This window comes from Perognathus longimembris, chromosome 18 (genome assembly GCF_023159225.1).
Source record: "Perognathus longimembris pacificus isolate PPM17 chromosome 18, ASM2315922v1, whole genome shotgun sequence".
NCBI classification, from domain to species: domain Eukaryota; kingdom Metazoa; phylum Chordata; class Mammalia; order Rodentia; family Heteromyidae; genus Perognathus; species Perognathus longimembris.
Window position 1 is genome coordinate 51,430,724 of NC_063178.1, and position 19,152 is coordinate 51,449,875.

The 19,152-nt window shown below is 39.5% G+C and overlaps 1 pseudogene; it reads right to left on the minus strand.

Annotated features, from left to right (window-relative positions):
* LOC125367061 overlaps nt 1–9,856 on the minus strand; it is a 52,318-nt pseudogene extending 42,462 nt beyond the window's left edge.
* Nucleotides 9,857–19,152: the final 9,296 nt, after the last annotated feature.

The following is a 19,152-nucleotide window of genomic DNA, read 5'->3' on the forward strand; positions in this document are numbered from 1 at the left end:
GGTTGCTTGAGTGAGGATGGTTGGTTCAGATTTGTGTCCCACCTATGACTATTACATTGTGCCACCTCTTTATTAGGCCATGTATGCCCAGCAGATATGCCAAGTTTCTTCATATTACTGTGTTTAGGAAGATGAGCACTAAGGCCTTTTCAAAACTGTTCTGACACTGTAGTTTTCACCAATTCAGAATGTAGTAAATATAGACATTAATTGCTTTTAAAATATCTATCTACTAACTAATAGACTTGGGTTTGTGTTTATTGGACAGTTTAATGCTCTAATTGAAACCTAAAAGATTCTTCTCCCTTAAAATCTTTATTCTTTTCCAGCCCATGTATAATATTTCAGCAGGAAATTCTGGGTGCAAATTCCCAATAGTTCCTTTCCTGACTACCTCATTTTCCATTTTTCCCAGCCTTGCTTCCAGAATCTTCCCTTCATTGTCAACAGCGACACAGAATGGATGGATCTCAGGTGAGTTGCTTTTGGTTTCTCACTTAGTTTTACATTCCATTTTATGAACTTAATTGTGTCTGAGATTTAAAATGGAAAAGTAGATTCTGCTTCATAAAAACATACCTAAATAAGACAAAGTTGGATTGTATATTATGTAGCGGATAAAATCTTGCATTCTATCTAGATTTGCTTCTATTGGTGTCTTGGATTTTTTCCCTTTGTTTGATTTTCAGCCTTGAAGTCAATGGCTGGGATCTGTCCCTGAGCCTCTCTGGCCTCAAGACTATCACTTGAGCCACCACACCACCTCTGCTTTTTCCTGTTTATGTGGTGCTGTGGGATGGAACCCAGGGATTCATGCATGCTAAGCAAGCACTGTACAGATGAGCTATATTCCCAGCCCTGCAGGTTGATTGGGCTTTTTTTCTTTATGTGACAAAAACGTGGTCACACTTGTTATGTGATTCAATCACTCCCAGGAAGTCACTTCTTGGGATAAGTGAGGGTTTTCTGGCAACTTATCAGAAACTGCATCCTCCTTAATAGTATTAAACTGTTTTAATGAAGCTTTATTGGAGTGACTGAAATTGTGTGGTCACAAACACCTTCAAATGTTCTATAGGACTTAGTAAGCCATAGGTTCTTAAAGTACTCTTGGTACATATTTCTTGTTAGTGCCAATTTCCCAAAGGAAAAGCAGTAGACTTTACAGTTGTGTTTATTCAAAAGCTCATTAGTTAAACTGCATGACTGCTTTGTGGTGTTTCTTTTACTTGAACCTCTCACCTGAACCATGCCTCCAACCTGTTTATTAGCAAGTTAATTTGAATGGTAGAGTGCTATCCTTGAGCAAAAAAGAAGCCAGGAACAATGTTCACACCACCCTGAGTTCAAGCCCCAGGACTAGTAAAAAAACAAACAAACAAACAAAAACAACAAATTAAGTGTTGCATTTTATTTCTAATAATTGTAACTGTTCTTCTAACTCTGATACATTTTCTTATTTTCTTCAGTAATTACATAGCCTTGGGTAGCACAATTCAATGGATGAATTTTTATATAATTAGTTTAATTTACTGTTATTATAGATGCTGTTTATAGAGATTACAATTCCATGAGTCAGGTAATTAGAGCATTTCTTTTTTTTTCTGTAATCTCATTGGCAACCTGCATGTGGCAGGTTTGACTATGTGATGCTTGTCTTTGTTTTTGTTTGTTTGTTTTGCCAGTCTTGGGCCTTGATCTCAGGGCCTGTGCACTGTCCCTGGCTCCTTTTTGTTCAAGGCTAGCACTCTGCCACTTGAACAACAGCGCCACTTCTGGCCATTTTCTATATATGTGGTGCTGAGAAATTGAACCCAGGGCTTCATTCATATGTGGTAAACACTCTTGCCACTAGGCCATATTACAGCCCCTGCATTTCTTTTTATACTGTAACTTGTGTTGTTCTGTCACTCTCATACTCACTCCCTCCTGTCTTGACTCAAAAGTTGTAGAGTTGACTTTCATCTGTATACAGTGACTTCCACAGTTTCACCCTATTTTCCTTGATTTCTGTGCCATACCTACCTCCACCCTCCAGGAGATATTACATGTTAATTCAGCATGCATGAGAACAACATTTGCTTTTCTTTCAAAGTTGAAGGGTAGTCATTTTTAATATAGAAAAAATCCCAGTGCTAGGGTATATTTTGTTCCAGATTCATTCTAATTTCCCTATGTTTATTTCACTCATAGCTTATTGGAAATATATAATATAATTTTAATGTATTCGTATCCTATAGCTTTATTTCTCTCGTCAATTTCTCTGAAGTTTGTCTAGAGTTTAAACTTTACTTACATTGTGTTTGTCTTGGTAAATGTCACACAACTGTACTTTATTATTGTCTTTATTTAAGAGCATGTCATCAATACGTGTCTTCCCACTAACTTTTGTTGTTATATGAGTTATTAAGAGAATTAATGTCCTCCAATAATAATGGCATATTAACAAGACACTCAATTTATGTGTTTTGAGCCTTCGGTATTTAGCATGAAGGTTTTACCATGGAGATATATGATCTGTCTGTTATTATCCATGGTCTGTATCAGTGGTCATACCATTTATACTGATGTTCATTTCCTTACAGACTATGTGTATTTGTATTTTTCATTCTTCATTTTTCCTATGGTATTTTCTATTGATTTGTTTATGTCTTTTGATTTGTCTGTATTTAATGTATGTCTCTTTGGATATGATTTCTTCAGGTATTGTTTTTCTTTTGTTAACGTCAAACAGTGCCATGTGTTTATTTATACCTATGTATTTTTCTGTGTATCTATATTATATTTATATTGTGATTATGTTTATGATGATAATTTCCTTACTTAATACATGTTTGAGTCATCTGATATTTCCTATTTTTCTTACAAGTAACCAGTAGGCATCCTTCCTGTAATGTAACCTGCAAACATTCTTCTACGTACTGTAAATCACCTCTGATATCTTTTCCAATTTAAATCCTATGGGAAAAGTTGGTTTTTCATAATCATCGTCATCGTCGTTGTTGGTTTCCCGTAATAGGTCTTGAATTGGGGGCCTCGGCACTCTACCTGAACTGCCCTGGCTCAAGGAAAGCACTCTACCACTTGAGCCACAACGCGACTACTTGTCATTTTTGTTTATGTGATACTGATTTATTCAACCAGTGTTTGATGCATGGTAGGCAAGCATTCAACCACAATGCTGTTTTCTCACCCTCTTCTATATACTGTCTTATTCATAGAAAACTGACAGTTGGTTTGCAGACTTCATATTTAATAGAGATGTCATCTTTTTTTCAAGCATTTAGATGCCATGTTTGGTAGAATTTGTAACATTCACATATATGCAAGGACTCATATATTCATTTAAAAAGCTCATTATGTGGTAGGTCTTATCTGCTTTGCTAATTTGAATGTTTTGTTCCTTAAACAGTAACCAAATATCTTATGTACAGAACAAGGACCATCCTTAGGCTGAAGCATGAAGCTTCAGAAGAATTAGCCTTAATGTTGTCATGCCAGATTTGTATCACCTCAGAATTATCTTGGCTCTATTGCTAATAACAGAGAAATGTTCTGATATATCAGGGAAACTTTGTATTAGTGATATAGAGCTAAATATTTCTACATAGATTTTTCTTTATTCTACTATATAGATAATGGAAGAAGCTCCAAACATTTTATGTATTTAATGTATTTTAAAAGCAGCCTAAGCCTACCCAGGCACTGTCTCATGTCTCTGATCCTAGCTCCTCAAGAGACTGAGATCTGAGGGTTACATATCAAAGGAATCCTGGGCAGATAAACATGTGACACTGGAATGTTCAATTAGCTAGTAAAATTTTGAAGTCAACCTGTGGCTTAGTATGGAGCAGAAAAGAGCAGTTGTTGGTACTTGAAGGTGTGAGTGGAGCACTGGAGAGAGGAAAGCAAGGAACCTCACCCATCCCAAGTTGCCAGGTTCTATTTGCAAAGATATCCCTTGAATATTATGAATGCATTAATGAGCCATTTAGTACCTATGATTGTGCTCATTACATGCTTGTAGACTTAATTCACTCCTAAAGTTATTGTGAATTTCATGCATTTTTTGAGTAAAGATATAGCTTCATTATTACCATTTTCTAGATTCTTGGGCTACAATGCTTCTGCCTTTTAAGGCAGTTACTAGAGGAGAAAACAGATAAGAATACAGTGAGTGCTACAAGAGGGCTGTACACAAGCCCTTGTGGAAACACTAGTGCAAACAACAGGGTGGCGAGAGTCAGTCTGATAATGATCTATGAATAATATGGTGACCACTACAATTATTTTAAATTAGCTTACTTTATTGTTATGTGCGGAGGGATTATAATTAGATGAGCCATTCCTTTCTCTCCATCAAGCCTTAGGACCATAAAAAATAAACAGAATATTTGAATATATAGACATAGTAGGTACTTAGACCGGGAGTGATAAGAAGGAGCATTGTTTTTCAAGCAGGAAGATTCCTTGAGATAAGTTCTGGAGACAGCAGGAATGTTGCCTAAGTAAATGTAGTAATTGTCATTGAGTTGTGTTATTGAAGATAGCTAATAGTAAATATTACGTGTATTTCACCACAATAAAAATTTAATGGAAATAAGTAATTTGTTTTGCTTCATAATGAGGATAGAACTCTGGTGCTGGCGCTGTCACTGAGCCTTTCACCACAAGGCTAAAGCTAAACCACAATGAGGCACAGTGCAATTTCCCAATTTCTGGTGGTTAATTGCAGGTGTATCTAATGGAATTTCTTACCCTGGCTGGCTTTGAAACAAGATCCTCAGATCTCAGCTTCCTGAACTGCAAGGATTACAGGCCTGAGCAACTGGCGCCCTGCACATAGGGATTTTGAAGTCACATCCAGTACCCAGGGAGGTAAACTGAAGAAATCATGGGAAAATCACTAGAGATTATTAAACCCCTGACCTACTATCCAGTAGCTACAATAACACTGACTTTCAACGAACAAAACAAGATGAAGAACTTGGGCTACAGGAAGTCACATGGCCACCAATATCTTCTTGGCAATGGCAAAGAAGTAGTGATAGTGAGAACTAAGTCAGGCTGCCCCTCTTTTTGAAGGACTGAGAGGCTCTGCTTAGGACACACAGATAACCCTCTTGCTTTTCCCTCAGTTTCTGGGTTTATCTGCTCAGGTTGCTGTGCCTTTTCTTACCTTTCTAGTTTTTAAGTTAAAACAAGATTTGTATATTATTTCCTTGTAAAAAATCTTTCCATGTGAGAAAAACCAATGTACAATATTCACCATCATTCAAAGAGAACAGGGTCTGCAGTTTTATTTGTGCAAAAACAAAAGACCATTTTAGAGCATTTAGGCTCTGGTTCTTATTGCAATAAACAACATACACAATTATAATAAAGTACAATGGAAGCTGTTTGTTTTTTTTTTTTTTTTTGTTTTGTTTTGCCAGTCCTGTCACTTGGGACTCAGGGCCTCGAGCACTATCCCTGGCTCCTTTGTGCTCAAGCCTAGCACTCTGCCACTTGAGCCACAGCGCCTCTTCTGGCCTTTTCTATATATGTGGTGCTGAGGAATTGAACCAAGGGCTTCATGTATACAAGGCAAGGGGTCTTGCCATTAGACCATATTCCCAACAAATCTCTGGTTTTGAATTACATAATACAAGGTATAGAAATTTGTATAAATGGTAATGTAAAGCCTTTCAAAAAATACCCTGACTGATTCTAGACACCTACTTTGAAGACATCTTATCTAAACCTTTCTCTATTTTTTGCCAGACTAGGGCTTGAACTCAGGGCCTGAACAGTGTCCCTGGCTCCTTTATGCTCAAGACTAGCACTTTACCACTTGAGTCAGAGAGCCACTTATTACATTCATACCACTGTAAGCAAAGTCTGTGGCTTAACCAGGCCCTAACATAGATTAGTTCTTGATCTATGTGAAAGGGAAATTTTCAGCTGTCATTCAGGGGTAAATTCTTTTCTGCTCTTCTTCACTGAAAGATATTAACTCTTAGTTGGTGAGTTATTGAATTTTTGCCTGGTTATAAGATTGGCCATCAGTGCACTAAACTTTCCATTGACTTTTCCATCCTTTGGGGGGAACTGTCTTAGGAAAGATGGTGCTGTGAGCACCCACTCTCCTCTGGCTTTGTAAAACAGCACCAGAATGCTGCACATCAACTACATTGCCATTTTCATGATGGCTGTCCAGAGGGGACACGGCAGGGGGTGTGGGTGCTCAAAGCTACAGATCTCCTTACACACTGGCTTCTGGTTTGGTTTTAGTTATTTGTTCATTAATTTATTTCCAGCACTGGAATTTATTTATTAATTAATTATTAATTAATTTATTTCCAGCATCATGTTCTTCTTTTTTTAAAATTTATATTGATAAGGTGATGTACAGAGAGGGTACAGTTACATAAGGGAGTAAGTACATTTCTTGTCATGTTTTTTATCCCTTCCTTCATTTTTCTTCCTCTTCCCTAGTTCAGATAAGCATATATACAATACCCAGTATACCAAAATCATATACAGTGACCACAGGGGATACGTCAAAGGAAATTCACCTAGTACATTAAACATAATAACAACAGTAAAATCATCCTGTTTCCATCTCTTAGAGTTTATTTTGCTTAGACTCATCTTATATAATCACATGTATGTAGCTGTTGAGCTATTGTGCTCCTGGCAGGGCTATCCCAGACATTATTTTATTTATTTAGGAATTGTTTGGTTTTAGAGACATGATGTAATGTCGCTGACCTAAACATGTAGAAATACCATTTGAAAAGAAGTTTATTTTACAGACATGATCTGAGCTCTGTGCTCTATACTTGTCTCGCTCAACATTATTCGTTCAAGATCTGACCATTTCCCTGTGAATGCCATTATTTTATCATTTCTTTTTTGCCATTAAGATTACCTTTAAGTACACATTAAACAAGAGATTACCTAAAATCAAATGCAACATTTTTCAAAGAGACATATTCTAAAATAACTGATTTCAATGACAAATTAAAAATTTACTGAGTAGTCTGATTTCTAAGTTTATATTACTGTTGGTCTTTGATTTTTCTAGTCAAGTCTGGTGCTTTAATACTTGAGCCACAGCTCCACTTCTGACTTTTTGCTGCTTAATTGCAAATAGTCTTGTGGAATTTTCTGCATGGACTGATTCTAAACCTAAATCCTCATCCCACAGACTCCAGAGTAGTTAGAATGAGAGGTGTGTGTAGGGTCCAGCTTCATTGCCTACTGGGCTGATAATTTTGGTGGACCAAATCAGTGTTTTAGGGGCTGGGAATGTGGCCTACTGGTAGTTTGTGCTTGCCTAGCATGCATAAAGGGCTGAGTTTGATTCCTCAGTATCACATATATATACAAAAGTGGTGCTCTGGCTCAAGTGCTAGAGTGCTAGCCTTGAGCAATAAGAAGCCCAGGATAGTGCTCAGGGCCTGAATTCAAACCCCAAGGATAGCACACAAAAAAGCTACTATTTTAGAAATTGGGTCTCAAAAATTATACAGCACCAAAAGATGTTCTGTATTCAGAAGAAAACTGGTAGTACATGTTTATTTTGGGCTCGCAGATCTTCAATGTACCTAGAACATTTCTCATCTTCCATTTCCATATATGAAGCAGTGGAATCATTGAACATGAAGCTCTTGTGTCTCTCTATCCCAGTGTCCAGAGCCATCATTCTTTTTGTGTATGAGTTTGTTGATCGTTGCACACTCAATAAGAGACAGTATGCCATGGCTATTTTATTACTAACTGGTGTATTTTCTTTAGCTGATTGTATTCAACGTTTATCCCTAGTGTAATCTGTAGTAATATTTTCTTCCTTTTCAATGCATTCACAAATTGTTTTATGTGTTCCTATGTTTTGTTGGTGAGTAATTATGAAGCATTTCTTAAAGTAGTTGTTACACTCCTCGCTAAACTTCTTTTGCACAGGTGTGTTTTCCAGGTGAAAGACTTCCGACACTGGTTCCACTCATATGATTCCTGACCGATGTGAATTCTGTTATTTTTCCTTAAGGATGACGTGACCCTGAAGGACGTTCCAAATGTGCTGCATTCCTAAGATTTCTCTCATGTATATACTCGCTGATGAACAGGAAGACAGGATTCCTGTGTGAAAATTTCCCACATGAGTTACATCAATAAAGTTTCTCTCGGCTGGGGATATAGCCTAGTGGCAAGAGTGCCTGCCTCGGATACACGAGGCCCTAGGTTCGATTCCCCAGCACCACATATACAGAAAACGGCCAGAAGCGGCGCTGTGGCTCAAGTGGCGGAGTGCTAGCCTTGAGCGGGAAGAAGCCAGGGACAGTGCTCAGGCCCGGAGTCCAAGGCCCAGGACTGGCCAAAAAAAAAAACAAAAAAAAATAATAAAGTTTCTCTCATGTGTGTGTGTTCTCATGAAAAGTAAGGTGTGACTTCCAGGTGAGTGATTTTCCACATTGATTACATAAAGTTTTTCACTTGTTTGAACTCGCTTCTGTGCACTGAGATATGACTTGTGGGTTAAAAACTTTCCACAATCATTACGATAATATGGTTTCTCTTCTGTGTGTTCACTGATGAATACTAAGATATGTCTACTGGGTAAAATACATTCCAATTTTGTAACATTTGTAGGTTTTTCTCAGGTATGGGTTCTCTCATGAAACATAACGCTTGATTTCTGGGTAAAAGACATTCCACATGTGTTACATGTATAAGGTTTCTTTCCTGTATGTGTTCTCTCATGAACAGTAATGCTTGATTTATGGGTAAAAGATTTTCCACATGTGTTACATTTATAAGATTTCTCTCCTATATGTGTTCTCTCATGAAGACGTAGGTGTGATTTGTTGGTAAAAGACTTTCCACATGTGTTACATTTATAAGGTTTCTCTCCTGTATGTATTCTCTCATGAATATGTAGGTGTGATTTCTGGGTAAAGGACTTTCCACATGTGTTACATTTATAAGATTTCTCTCCTGTATGTGTTCCCTCATGAAGACTTAGGTGTGATTTCTGGGTGAAAGACATTCCACATATGATACATTTATAAGGTTTCTCTCCTGTATGTGTTCTCTCATGAACACTTCGATATGATTGCCAGGAAAAAGACTTTCCACATGTGTTACATTTATAAGGTTTCTCTCCTGTATGTGTTCTCTCATGAACACTTCGGTGTGCTTGCCAGGCAAAAGACTTTCCACATGTCTTACATTTATATGGTTTCTCTCCTGAATTTATTGTCTCATGAACACTGATGTGTGATTTCTGGGGAAAAGACTTTCCACAGATGTTATGTTTATAAGGTTTCTCTCCTGTATGAATTCTCTGATGCACTAGTAGTGGTGCTTTCCACATGAAACACTTTTTACATGTGTTACATTTATAAGGTTTCTCTCCTTTATTAGTTACCTGATGAATACTGAGTTGAGTTTTCCAGGTAAAGGACTTCCCACCTTGGTTGCATTCATATGGTTTTCCAGCTGTGTGAATTCTATTATGTGCATTTAAAATTGTCTTCAACCTGAAAGATTTTCCACATTTGTTACATGTATGAGGTCTCTCACCTGAGTCAATTTTGTTATGTCTTCTAAGAATTTTCTTGCTCCTGAAGGAATTTTCACATATATTATATTCATAAGTTTTCTCAGTAATATGTATTCTATTATGTGTTCTCAGAGCTGACATGTGTTTGATGGACTTTCCATATCTGTTGCATTCATAATAATTTTCTCCCATACAAGCACAATTATTTTTAAAGACTATGGTCTTTGAGGTTAATACCATCCCTTCTCCACCATCTGTGAAATAATGCTGCTCACTGGGAATTTCTGAACGTTGATTCAAAGTCTCCATGTTGATAAGGGATTTTTTATCTACATGAGAGACACCAGGCCTGGATCCAGCATGCATCTCTTCAGGCAAAAAATGGAGAACCATATTCTGATATGCAATGGATGCCTCAGTCCTCATTCCTAAGTATTTCTTACTATTCCTATGTAGCTCTGGCATGTGTTTAGAGCTCAAATGAAAAGTTCTCACTAATCTCATTCTTTCATCCACAGAGTTGCTTTTGATGATTGCTACTTCACACGGCCATTCTTCTGAACTTTTCTTGCAACTGTTAATCATGTCATCAATTTCAAGGACATCTAAAATGATTCATCAAAAAATAAACAAATAAACATGAGGATCCAAGACATTGAAATAAAAACAGATACCCTGAAAACACTACAAGAACGAGTAGGAGAAACACTTGGGCTCCTTGGCACAGGATGAAACTTCCTTAATAAAGGGCCAGAAAAACTAAAAATCAAGGAAAGGTTGGGTAAATGGGACTGCATCAAACTCCAGAGCTTCTGCTGGACAAAAAACATAGCTTCGAAGATATACAGAAAGCCCACAGATTGGGAAAAGATCTTTTCCAGCCCTACAATGAACAAAGGCCTCATATCTAAAATATATTCAGAACTAAAAAAATTAAATTTCTCCAAAACAAAACCTCAAAGAACCAAGATCCCCCTCAACAAGTTAGCTAAAGACTTAAAAGGAGACTTCTCTGATGAGGAAATGAGAATGGCCAAGAGACATAGGAAAAAGTGCTCTGCGTCACAGGCCATAAAATAAATGGAAATCAAACAACATTGATATTCCACCTCAACCCTGGTAAGAATGTCATTTATGAAGAAAGAAAAAAGTAAAAAATGTTGGAGGAAATGTGACCAAAAGGGAATGCTACTTCATTATTGGTGGGAATGTAAACTGGTTCAGCCACTCTGGAACGTGGTATGGAGATTCTTCAGGAAGTCTAAACATATAGCTCTCTTATAACCCAGTAGCCCCACTTTTGGGCATCTACCCAAAAGACCACAAACAAGAACACACTAAAGTGACTAGCACAACAACATTCACTGCAGTACAATTTGTCATAGGTAAAATATGGAATCAACCCAGATGCCCTTCAGTAGACGAATGGATCAGGAAAATATGGTACATATACTCAATGGAATTTTATGCCTTTATCAGAAAGAATGTCATCACCACATTCATAAGGAAATGGAAGAACTTGGAAAAAATTATACTAGGTGAAGTGAGCCACACTCAAAAAAAATGGACTCTATGGTTTCCCTCAGAGGGAATAATTGGCACAGGTTTAGGCTAGTCACAGCAGAGGATCACAAGAGCCTAATAGCTTTGCCCTTATGAACGCATAAGATGACGTGAAGTGGAATGATCTCCAGGTTAAGGAAACAAGTGTTATATCACTGTTGTAATTACTTTCAGCATGCCATGTGAAACCGTAGCCTCTTTCATTTATGATCCTCTTGTATCCCCTTCCTGTGGGAGAATAATTTCTCTGACCAGCTAGCCTCAGCACAGATATTTTGATGCCTAATTAGCAAGCTAATAGGCCTATGGGAACAAATCTTTATTAAAGAGGCTCCTTTGTTGGCCAAAGGAAGACACTTTGTCATGAGACTCTCACCCCCTGTATAGAGCCACTCTGGGGAGACTTGTTTGCCCAACTGCCCCCACCAAAGCTTTTGACTGTAAATAGGGAAGTCAATGTTCTAAGATAATTAGTTGTAAGGAAATAGTAGCTAGGTGATAGAGTTCTGCATTGACTGATTTGATCTTTGTAGTAGCGACATCCTTTGAAGTAGTGATATCCTTTGTCCTAGTGACATCCCTTGCAGTAGCCACATTAGCAATTTTTATATTGCTATGGATAGCTTTCTGTATTAATTTTACTTTTAAAATTGTGAATTGATTTCTAACTTTATATAAACCCTGGCCCTCCTGAAATAAAGTGTGCATTGGTCCACTCGCCTCTGCATCCACCTTGTCCTGATTACAATTGCAATTACCCAGGTCCAAGAGCTGGCGTCTGGATCCAGGGACTTGATAATTGATCCATAGGAGATTACAGAACTACGTTCGAGCTCTCAAGTGGAGGTGAGAGATATTTTGATATAAATGGTATTAACTCTCTGATAAAGATGAGCAGACTGACAGAGTGGATCCATAAACAAAAAGTTGCTATCTGTGGTCTTCAAGAGACCCATCTTACAAGGGACAAAAACAGGCTCTGAATGAAAACATGGAACAAGATCTTCCAAGCAAACACACCTACCAAAATGGCAGGGGTAGCCATCCTGATTTCAGACAAGATGTACTTCTCATTCAAATCAACTCTAAAAGACAAAGAAGGGCACTACATTATAATACAAGGAAAAATCCAGAATCAAGACATCACAGTGATAAATTTATACTCACCGAACAAGAGGCCCTACATATGTCAATTAAATTCTCACAGAACTACAGAAGAAGATAGACCCAAACACAATCATAGTGGGAGACTTTAATACTCCACTCTCTCCAAGAGACAGATCCAACACACAGAGGACTAGCAAGGGAGCCGAAGACATAAGTAATACCATATCCCAAATGGATCTGACAGATCTCTACAGAGTCTTTCACCCCAACGAGACCCAATACACATTCTTCTCAGCAGCCCATGGAACATACTCCAAAATAGATGTCATAACCACACAAAGAACCTCAGCAAAAACAAGAGTATTGACGCCATACCATGTACAATATCTGATCACAGTGGAATCAAGGTAACCCTCAATAAAAAAGGATACCACAGAGACTACACAAATATTTGCAGGCTAAACCCCTCACTGTTACCTAACAATTGGGTCACAGAACAAACTAAGGATGAAATTAACAAATTCATAAGCAACAAAAACAAAGAAAATAGAACACAAAGAAACCTATGGGATACAGCGAAGACAGTGCTGAGGGACAAGATCATTGCCCTCAGCAGTCACATTAAAAGAATGGAATCAGAGCAGGTGAATAATCCCACGATGAAACTAAAACACCTGGAGGAACAAGAAATAATCAAATCTAAAATGACTAGGAGAGAGATCACAAAGATTAAAAGAGATATATCTGATTGAAAATAGAAAGACCATTCAACAAATAAATACAACTAAAAGTTGGTTCTTTGAGAAAGTAAATAAAATTGACAGACCCCTTGCAAGACTTACAAAGAAAAAGAAGAGAAGAGACTCGTATCCATAAGATCAGGGACTCCACTGGAAAATTACAACAAATATACATGATATCCACACAATCATAAGGAACTTTTTCCAGAGCCTCTCCTCACTAAAGAACAATAATTTTACAGAAATGGATCAATACTTAGAGAAGTATAAACTTCCCAAACTGAATCACAAAGAAATAAATCAACTAAATAAACCAAAAACTTACAGCGAGATACAGGGGGTAATCAAGAGCCTCCCAAAAAAGAAAAGCCCAGGCTTTCACCAGGGATTCACCAATGAGTTCTATAAAACCTTTAGTGAGGAGCTAATAGCAATACTCCTCAAACTCTTCCATGAAATAGAAACAGATGGAGAAATCCCAAACTCATTCTATGGAGCTAATATTATACTCATCCCCAAACCAGGCAAAGACCCAACAAGAAAAAGAGAACTACAAACCAATATCACTAATGAACACAGACAAAAAGCTCCTCAATAAAATATTAGCTAACAGAATCCAGAAACTGATCAAGAAAATTATACATCATGATCAAATAGGCTTCATCCCACAGACACAAGAATGGGTCACATCCTTAAATCTAAAAATGTAATTCATCACATAAACAGAGCTAAAAACCAATAATCACATTGTTATCTCAGTTAATGCCCAAAAATCCTTTGACAAAACACAACATCCATACTTGTTAAAAGCTCTGGAGAGAACAGGAATAGATGGAACATTCTTTAAAACAATAAAAACTATATACAACAGGCTGACTGCTAATATTGTATTAAATGGAGAGAAACTAAAACCCTTCCCCCTACATTCCGGAACAAGAAAAGGATGCCCACTCTCCCCACTTCTTTTCAACATAGTGCTGGAATCCCTACCCAAAGCAATAAGGCAAGAGGAGGGCATCAAAGGGATCCACATCAGTAAAGAAGAAATCAAACTATCCCTATTTGCAGATGACATGATCTTATATCTGAAGTTACCAAAAAACTCAGTCCCCAAACTCCTACACCTAATAAACCATTTTTGCAAAGTAGCAGGATACAAAATCAATCCACAAAAGTCAGTAGCTTTTCTGTACACCAGCCATGTACAAGCAGAAAAGGAAATAATGGAAATAATACCATTTACAATAGCTAAAAAAAACAAAGAATAAATTACCAAGGGATCAACCTAACTAAAGATGTGAATGACCTATTTAATGAGAAGTATAAAAATCTAAAAAGGGAAATCAAAGATGACACAAGGATATGGAAAGACCTCCCATGCTCATGGGTAGGCAGAATCAATGTAGTGAAAATGGAAATATTGCTCAAATTGTTATACAAATTCAGTGCAATCCCCATCAAGATCCCAGCTACATTCTTCACTGAAATAGAGAAAGCAACCCATAAATTCATATGGAACAGCAAAAGATCTAGACTAGCCAAAACAATTCTAGGCAAAGAAAGCAGTGCAGGAGGTATCGCAATATCAGAATTCAAGCTCTATTATAGAGCAATCATAACAAAAACAGCCTGGTATTGGTATAAAAACAGACCTGAAGACCAATGGAATAGAATAGAAGATCCAAAAAAAAGTCACACTCTTACAGTCAGCTGATTCATCTGGTCCCTGTCTAATTTTGGAAAGGTCTTCAGTCTTACTAGATTTAGGGAGTCTATTCCAGTAATCTAACTGGGTCTGGGTGTCATTGTAATCACCCTCCCCAGCGAGCTCTGCAAATGAAGCCGGCACATTATTTTGTCTTGTTGGCCTCTGCTGTGGCTTGACATTGTTCCACAAATTCAGACTTCCATAATAAGTAATCTCCTCCACTAAGACAAGCCCTAGCCAACTTTTTCCAATCATTTGGGCATAAAGTTTTAGTAGCCAAGGTTTCAAGAATGACTTGAGTAAACAGCGTAGCGTCATATTGATCACAAGCATTCTTTAAATCTCTTATTTGTTTAAATGGCAAAGGCTGATGGAGTCTTTCGTTATCTTTATTCCTCCTTACAGGGAATAAATGAAAACCAGCAATGTCCTCCCCTCTTTGAGCAGCCTGCGCCAAGGAGAGTTGCAGGGTGCTATGCTTAGGGTAGGAGGGCCAGGCGCCTTTAACAGCACAGGCTGAGATCGTACTGGCTGTGAGACAATAACAGGCAGAGAGGGTGGTGGGAAAGGATCAAAGTCTACCAGGATTGTGGGTGAGGGTCCACAAGTCTCTACCTTTACAGGAGTTTGTTGTTTTGGATGAAGCTGTTACAATAGGGCTAAAATCGATTCCAACATATTCTCAACATGGGTCAATCTATCTTTAGTGGGCTCATTGCATAATTTTCCTCAGTGTCTGAGCCATCTGAGTCTTAATATCTAGCCCATTGGCTTCCGATCTTATTAATTTTCTCAGCTTTTCCCAGGCAGCTTCATATGTTCCCGGGGCTGGGTAACATTCATCAAGTCCCTATTCAGTTTCTCTCATTGACTGATTGAATCTAATCCATTCATGTCTAGGATCCAAACAATCTCGGTCCAGATTCCAGAGAGTAAAAGCACCCACTGGGGTTTTCTCAGGGCCATTTGCATCATAATGTTCCTGAATCTTTTTTTCCAATTTTCTGCCAAGTTTCTAAGTTATTGGTTCCTTTCTCCAGGAACCAGGGTCATGCTTCCTCAATAAAGTGAAAGAAACGTTCTAACTGACTTTGGCCAACTTTCACTCCTCAGGCATGAAGCATCCCTTTGAGGGTCTGTACGCATAGTGTAGGGCTGTTCCCCGGTCCCATAATTTCTTATTCCTGAGAGTACACTCTCTTTCCTGCTCTCCTTCCCAAGTGTTCGGACATCCTTAACTGAACGGGATCCTCTGCCTTCATCCCAGGTGTTCAGGTCCCTGTTCGGGCACCACTCTGCCAGAGCCAGCTGGCAGTGAATGGAAATCCTGACTGAGGGCAGCAAAGATTAAGGAAAAGGAAAAATAAGGCAGGAGAAAAAAGACAAGAGGCAAAGATGGGGTACGAGAGGTCTGCAGCTTACGATTGTAACTCAAGACTGAAGCCACATTTATTCTTAACTTCCAGCTTATATGTAGTTTTGGAACCAGGGAATATCATAGAGATGCTAAAATTCAAGAACACAAAAAGGCTTTGAAGTTCGCAACATCTGAAGGCAGTAAAGGCAGGATGAGGTTGATTAACATAGGAATGTACTCCAGTGGACATAGTAAAGCAATTCCGGATAGGGGCTGAGTTAATAGTAAACAAATGTCCTTGCATTTAGCATATCCTTGTAATAAACGACACAGGCAGAGGTCAGAATGAGATTAGCTGCAGGCTCGGCTCCCAAAAGCTTTGGAGCAGACAGACAGGTGGAGCAAATAATGTCCATAATGATATTATAGTAGCTATGTTTTGTTATAATTTTTTTTCTGTTTATTGTAGCATGTGATTTCAGAGATATGGATGATCATGGTAGGCAGGCTCGCAGTCAGGAAGGCAGGCATTATGAAGTACAGTCAACAACCTTCCATGATCACTCATATCTCAGAAATCCAAGGCTACAAAAAACAGAACTTCATGCACAATCTCAACACATCTGGGCAGGCAAGCATTTTTTAATAATGTATACAACATTCCCTCAAATCCTTTATACATTGTGCTTAAGGGCCTTCAGATTTGTTGAGCCAATCATGTCAATTATGACAATATATTAGCTATTTTTGTGCGGCGGGCGGCTACCTCGTCCAGCGAGAAAGACGACCACCACACGAGGATCCTTCTCAATCGCACTTTATTGAAGAGCTGCTCGGTTGAAGGGGGGTTGGAGCGAGGGGCGCCGAGGGCCAAAAAACGCCTGCTTATATATGCTTGGGGGAGCAAGGGTCGCTCCCTGATTGGTCTGTGGCTGGTTGTTACTAGCAACCGCTTCGGGATTGGCTGGGACTAGAGCTCGCTTGCGCATGCGCGGGGTTTGGGCGCGAAAGTCCACTAGGCATTGCCGTTTCGGGAATTGTTTATTGTTAGGGCTGCCAGGAAGCAGGCGCCATCCTGTAATGGCGCCGCTGCCGGCTTCCCGCAGTTCCCCCTTTTTGTTTTCGTGCAGGTAAGAGTAGAGGTCTGATCTCTGTGTGCTAGTTTGGAACATTGTACTGGCTATCCCATGAGTGTTATCCATTCATCGAACACCAGACCCGTCCAATACCTTTTTTCCAGAGGTGGTGTCTAGGGTATCTACCCACGTGCAATCAGACTTGCTCTTCTTGGGGCCTATTGTCATAGAACTCCCAAGTGTGGTGCTACTGCCCGGCACCCTGCTTCTCTTGGAGGCACGCCCATCCCGGGTGCAATGGGGTCTTGTAACCCCAGGGGTGCAAGGGCCGTGCAACCAGGGAGCTCATTCCCTTTTCAGGACCGCGAGCCATATTTGGGGGGAACCGCCACATTCCAAAGCGGCTAATGCTTGTGTGATCAAGACCTTATCCCTGCGCGTTTGAGCTCGTAGGCGGCAGACCAACCAGAGACAAACCACGCTGCCCCCAACACAGAGCAGCAAAAATATCCCCACTCCCACCCATTCTTTAAAGTAGGAGAAAGCAGTAGTTATCCAACTCGTAAACTGCCCCAGGGTAATGGGATGAACCTGCGTTCCATTTAGCACTGCTATTCTCAGGAGCTGTTCCCGCACCAGGTCCTCAGCCTCCCTTCCCCACTCTCCTGACAAATATTGGCTTAACAGTTTTGATTCGTTCCGGGAGGCATTGAAGCGCAGGGGGTAATGCAGATATGTTTGTAGGATGAAATACAGCCAATTTGAACTAGCTCAGTTAACTCATCAAGCTGAACCTGCATTAAATCTACTCTTTGGTTAACTGCAAGGATTCCAGATGCCAGGTGGGAATTTATTTTTGCTTCTGTTTCCAAAATCTGTGCTGTCTGGGCTACCACCTGATTGACCGTCTCAGCGGTTTGGACCTGGTTGGCCATGGCCACCCCGGTGGCAACAGCCGCTCCTGCACTGATGGCAACGGCCGTTACTATGGCTGCGGTTATTCCAAAGTCCCTTTTCTCCCTAAGTAATGTTATCAGTGGGAAGTTATCTGGGTCTAATTTTACCGGGATAGGTACGAAGGTGGGTACTTTCACAATTACAGCAGTGGACTGTGAGCCATTCCAACAGTTAGAAATCCAGCATTCCCCCATCGCACAGTTGATCTCATCACTGGAGACATTAGAAGTCAGCAGGAACATATGAGGGGGCTGCAAGCAAACAGGGGCGGCTCTTACAGTGGCATTACTCCCTACAAACTCATGTAGGCTGGCATTGGCAAATTTTATGGGTTTTCCTAGTTGGTATAGGTTCATTCCAGAAGCCCGCCGCCTGGAGATGCGGACACTCCGTAATTTCGTGATTGCGGAGATATCTGACGATACCCCGGCCTCATTTGCTATAAGCCATTGGAACCAAGGCCACCTATCGGTCACAGTGTTATTTTCAAATTCTGGCTCTATTATCTGTCTACTCAATGCTGGGGAGAGGGAGAAGCCTGGGATTATTTGCTTTTCCTCCCAAGTTTTATCTTGGCACTGAATAAAGGACGGAGGGAAGGCAGGAGAGGCACCGCAATAGGGGGATCCTCTAAACTGGGTAGCACCACTCAAATTTAAATTTCGAGGAGTCAATGGTACCAAGGCCTCTACTAGAATCAAAGTCTGGTTACTTGGGGTCATGGATTGATCAGTGCTCCCTTTTAATTTATTTAGTGCCGTAATTAACTGTAAGGGGTTTGTGTTGAGAAAAGGGTTACTACTTTCTACATAGGTCAATGTTTTTCTCTTCAATTTAATGCAGGAATTATTTCCCGCAAACGAAAAGCAAAAGGTCCCCTTAAGCTTTATGCTGGTATGACTGAACCTCACTGTGGTAAATTCCTTAGGGGATAAATAGGGCACTTCCATGGCACACGTCGAGGAGAATAAAGTGGGAAGAAAGGGGGAACTGGCATGTATTGGCAAAGGGACAGGCCAAGCTCTAGCTACAGCCCAAAGCACCGTTTCCTTTGCAGTGACAGAAACAGGCATGATCATCACCGCCAGCAGCAGGGA